Here is a 5,678-nt window from a genome sequence, read left to right as displayed (position 1 = left end):
ACTACCTGATTTTAAGATATTATACGATTTATAAAGCTACAGTAATGTTTTGATTGGTACTGGCATGAAAATAGATGTATAGGTCAGTAGAAAAGAATAGAGCTGAGAAATAGACTCACTCATATATTGACAATTAAATTTTTACAAAGTTGCAAAGGTAATTCTGTTGAGAAAGGATAGCCTTTTCAAGGAATGGTGTTGCAACAACTGAAAACACATAGGCAAAACAATGAATTTCAACCATCTCACACAGTTTAACTCAAAATGGATCATCCATCTAGATTGAAAACCTAAAACTGTAAATCTTCTAGATGACAACATGAGGGAAAAACCTTTGTGACTCTGTGTTGCAACATCAATAGCATGATCCATAAAAAAACAAATTAATAAGTTAAACTTCATCAAAATTTAAAATTTCTGTTCTTTGAAAGACTGTTAAAAGAATGAAAGCCAACGACTGGGAGAAAATATTTGCCAATCACATATGTGATAAAGGAATGATTGTCAGAATATGTTAGGAACTCAAATCTGAATAATAAGATAAAAAATTCCAATTTAAAAGTGGCAGAAGAGACTCCTCCTTGCCATCCGGGTTGGTGCTTGCCCTCGCTGTCCTGTTCCCGGCCCCATGGAAAAGATGGAGCTGATCCAGAAGGGCAAGCTGGCCGAGCAGGCCAAGCGCTATGACGACATGGCCACCTGCATGAAAGCTGTGATGGAGCAGGGCGCGGAGCTGTCCAACGAGGATGCAACCTGCTCTCGGTGGCCTACAAGAACGTCGGGGGCCACACGTCCACCTGGAGGGTCATCTCGGGCATCGAGCAGAAGACCAACACCTCCGACAAGAAGTTGCAGCCGATTAAGGACTATCGGGAGAAAGTGGAGTCCGAACTGAGGTCCATCTGCACCACGGTCCTGGAATTGTTGGATAAGTATTTAATAGCCAATGTAACTAATCCAGAGAGTAAGGTCTTCTATCTGAAGATGAAGGGAGATTACTTCCGGTACCTTGCTGAAGTTGCTTGTGGTGATGATCAGAAACAAACAATAGATAATTCCCAAGGAGCTTATCAAGAGGCTATTGATATAAGCAAGAAAGAGATGCAACCCACACACCCAATACGCCTGGGGCTGGCTCTTAACTTTTCTGTATTTTACTATGAGATCCTTAATAACCCAGAACTTGCCTGCACACTAGCTAAAATGGCTTTTGATGAAGCCATTGCAGAACTTAATACACTGAATGAAGACTCATACAAAGACAGCACCCTCATCATGCAGTTGCTTAGAGACAACCTAACATAATGGACATCAGACAGTGCAGGAGAAGAATGTGATGTGGCAGAAGGGGCAGAGAACTAAGTGCATACAGGGTGTCATCCTTCTTCCCCTCAAGAAACCTTTTTACTCATCTCCATTCCTTATTCCATTTGGATTTCCTATAGCAAAGAAACGCACTCATGTGTATGGAATCAACTGTTTATAGTCTTTTTACACTGCAGCTTTGGGAAAACTCCATTCCTTGATTTGTGTTTGTCTTGACCTTCCTAGTGTGCAGTTACTGCTGTAGAAAAGTATTAATAGCTTCATTTTATAAAAACACAAGTAACTTCCAAACACTTATGTAGAGAACTAAAAATCTATCTGGTATTTAAGTAACCTGAACCAGTTCTGCACGTGACTGTGTTTTGTATTACTGTGAAAATATGAAAATGTAGTTAATTACAATTTAAAGAGTGTTCTACATAACTTCTTGACTTCTACATTCCCTCCCTTACTCTTCTTTGGGGATTTTCTTTCAGTAAGCAACTTTTCCATCCTCTTAATATATTCCTTTTTGGTAGGAATCCAGAAGTATTAGATTGAATGGAAAAACATTTGACATTTTGAGGCTGGGGGTCACAAATTAAAATGCCTCCTGTATCATATATGATGGAGTTCTTGTGTATCTGTGACAACAGGAACTTTCCTCATTCACTCTTCATTTGCTGCTGTTTAAGTTGACAACTTCCCTTCCCAATAAAAATTCACTTACATCTCCTGCCTTTGTAGTTCTGGTATTCCCTTTACTATGTAATGGAAGTAGCATGTTGCTGCCAAAATACAAGCATTGCTTTTGGCAAATGAAAGTGCATGTCATTTCTTAATACACTAGAAAGGGGAAATAAAGTACACAAGTCCAAGTCTAAAACTTTAGTACTTTTCCATGCAGATTTGTACACATGTGAGAGGGTGTCCAGTTTGTCTAGTGATTGTTATTTAGAGAGTTGGACCACTATTGTATGTTGCTCTAATAATCATTGACTGTAGTCCCAAAAAAGCCTTGTGAAAATGTTATGCCCTATGTAATAGCAGAGTAGCATAAAATAAAATTACATTTTATAATGTAAAAAAAAGTGGCAAAAGATTTGAACAAGTTCTTGCAATAAAGAAAACATATGGATAGCAAATAAACACAAAAAAGATGCTCAACTTTATTAGGGAAATGCAAATTAAAATTACAATGTGATACCACTGTAAACCTGTAAGAATGTCTAAAACTAAAAAGACTGACCATACCAAGTGTTGATGAGGATATGAATAAACTGGAAGTTTCGTACACTGCTGGTGAGAATGTAAAATTGTACAACAATGTTGGAAAATGTTTGACAGTTTCTTAAAAAGTTTATCATTCACCCACCATGAGATCTAAGCATTTTGCTCTGCATTCCACACATAGTAATGAAAGCATAGTCTATACCAAGACTTACACACAGATGTTTATAACAACTTTATTTCTAATGTTCAAAAACTGGTAACAAACCAAATAGCCATCAACAGGTTAATGACTAAACAAACATAATGGAACAATCTTCTTCAATCAGAAGAAATGAATTACTGATACCTGTTACAAAAAGAGTGATTCTGAAAATAGCTAGCTATCCTGAGTGAATGAAATCAGGCTAAAATCAGTACATAATGTTAAATTCCACTTACATAGCATTCTGGAAGATGCAGGCTAATCTCTAGTGACAGCAGAATAATAGTTGGAAATGGGGCAGTAGAAGGACAGGAGTGAACGGGGTGGGAAAGAGGTGTGATGAAGGGCATAAGAAAACTTTTGGGAGTGATCAATATAGTCAGTATCTTGATTGTTTCACAGGTACATACACATGCCAGATCTTATTAAGTGTGCACTTTAAATATGTACAGTTTATTTTACTTTAATTATATTTCAGTAAAGCTGTTAAAACTAATAAGAATGTGGTAATATAGTGTTATTAATACAACAAATAGCAATAGCTTTCTTTGATACTGGAAATAAAGATCTATAATAGAGATAGAATAACTTTACCAAGAAAGCTATGGAACTCAAGGAAAACAGATTTTAAATTTAATAGACAGATATAAAATAAGATACGGCAAAAGGAAATACAGTCATGTTCTTAGATGAGAAGACAATGTATATGAGTTACATTTTCTTTGACTAATATTTTAGAATTCAAACACTGTTTGAGGAGATATAGATCGAATAAAATAACCTCAAGATATTCTGCAAGACTTTATGGTTCAGATTAGCCAAAAATTTTATTACCAATAAATATATTGAGTTGGGATTTACTTATCAGATTTCAGAAAATACTACAGAGTTACTGTAATCAAATCTACATATTATTAGTATAGGAATAAATCAGTAGAACTGGTCTGTAAAGACAGTCTGTAAATAGATTCTGGTATACACGATAATTTATGTATGTCTAAGATGAAATATAAATCCAGTGAGAAAGAATAGTTTATTTAATGTGAAAACAGCTAGAAGAAAATTAAGTTCGATTTCTCTCTCTTACAGCATACAAAAGACACAAATTTCAGAATCTGTACCATCTATAACTTGAAAAAGTCAGATGTGGTGGTTCCCATAATTTCCCTGCTTATTTTATCTTTCTAGTACATGTAAAAACCAAATACATTAGGTAGATTACATTAACCTAAGCAAGTGATAGCTTTAATGACTGCTAGCTGGAATAACCTGGATACTATCAGATTCTCTGGGTCATAAATTCCACTGTGAGTACAACAACCCTTTGGCTAATAGAAATTTTATAATTGAGATTGAACCAGCTTAAGTCCAGAAGGCACAAGAAAATTACTTGAATAAATAGTCCAGATTCCCGTGGTATTTACTACCCTTGCACTTCAACTCCTAACTTCAGCTTCATGGATCGTTCCCCACTACTAACTGAAAGAGTGGTAAAGTGCTTAGATCTGAATCCTAAAATGCCAGCACAAGATGATACAATGGACCCATAAATAGAGTAGCCATTGTGGAAGGCGTAGAGGCAATGCATGGACTCTATAGCATATTCTTCCTTTACCAGGGTTTATTAGCTACTGCTTCTTTCTGAATGACTATTCAGTGGGCTGCAGAGATTGATATGGGACCAATCCTTGAGAAAACCAACTAGCTACTGATCACAGAGGGATAACATTGGGCCCCTTCGGTCTTGGATGAGATAGCAGTGTTTTTTTTTTAAATTACAATCAATATTTACTCTAGATATGGGCTGGTTCTTCTTATCTACAATGTGTCCACCCCCACCACCATCTGAGTGCTTATAGAATGTCTGATTTATAAACACGTTATCCCAAAGGATGTTGCTTCAGACCGAGGTCCATTTGATGGTAAAGGAGGCACAAAAATAAAAAGCATAACGATAGGATCCACTGGTCTTCTGCATGCAACTGACCTACTAGGATGACAGAACATACTGCTAAAGGCTTAGCCAAAGCACTGGCTTAGGGACAATACCCTGTAGGGGTAAGGCGCTGTTCCCTAGGAGGCCATTATGTAATCAACTAACAGTTTATTTTCTGTTGGGGCATCCCCTAAAGCTAAAATATACAGTTCCAGGCACTATATGTTGGAAATAGGATTAGTTCCTATCAACATCTATTGAGGATTGTGGTTTTCAAGCAGGTAACACTCAGTCAGCCAGGGGACAGAGAATTTCACTGAATTGGATGTTGTGAGTAGGAACAAACTGCTTTCAGCTCCTCCTCCTGACCGTGGACCAGCAAACAAACACAGGAGCTCCTGTAATATCAGAAGTAATGATAATTGCCATGAAGTATTCAGTTTGATGTCACACAATGGGAGCAGAAAGGAGTACGTCTGGGGACCATCCAGGGGTTTCACTAGGATATCTCTTGTGCTTCTATGCACTGCATTACTAGTAAATGGCCAATTGTATCACCTATGGCCTGTCAAGGATAAGACAACAAAAGACTCAGAATCTCTGGGGAGGAAGACTGGAAATCTCCATTTCAACTGACTTTTTATTTATTTTATTTTTTTATTTTTTGCGGTATGCGGGCCTCTCACTGTTGTGGCCTCTCCCGTTGCGGAACACAGGCTCCGGATGCGCAGGCTCAGCGGCCATGGCTCACGGGCCTAGCCGCTCCGACAACTGACTTTTAAAGTACAAAAACTTGCTATCTTGAGACTTTATACAAGGCATGTACTTGTTTTACATGTATTGACTTTATTAACATTCCTTTGCTTCCTTCTGTTCCCATTCCTACTCTTATGACACCTTAAGTATATGTTTATATTACTTTTTTAAAAAAATAAATTTATTTATTTATGTGTTTTTATTTTTTTTGGCTGTGTTGGGTCTTTGTTGCTGTGTGGGGGCTTT

At 37.2% G+C, this 5,678-nt stretch overlaps 1 pseudogene; it reads left to right on the top strand.

Annotated features, from left to right (window-relative positions):
- Window positions 1-628: 628 nt before the first annotated feature.
- On the top strand, window positions 629-1,640 carry LOC101290137 (14-3-3 protein theta-like; annotated as a pseudogene).
- Window positions 1,641-5,678: the final 4,038 nt, after the last annotated feature.

The sequence above is a fragment of the Orcinus orca genome, chromosome 5 (genome assembly GCF_937001465.1).
Source record: "Orcinus orca chromosome 5, mOrcOrc1.1, whole genome shotgun sequence".
Classification (NCBI taxonomy): domain Eukaryota; kingdom Metazoa; phylum Chordata; class Mammalia; order Artiodactyla; family Delphinidae; genus Orcinus; species Orcinus orca.
Note: the sequence above shows the minus strand (reverse complement) of the source record. Positions and strands in the feature narration are given on the sequence as shown.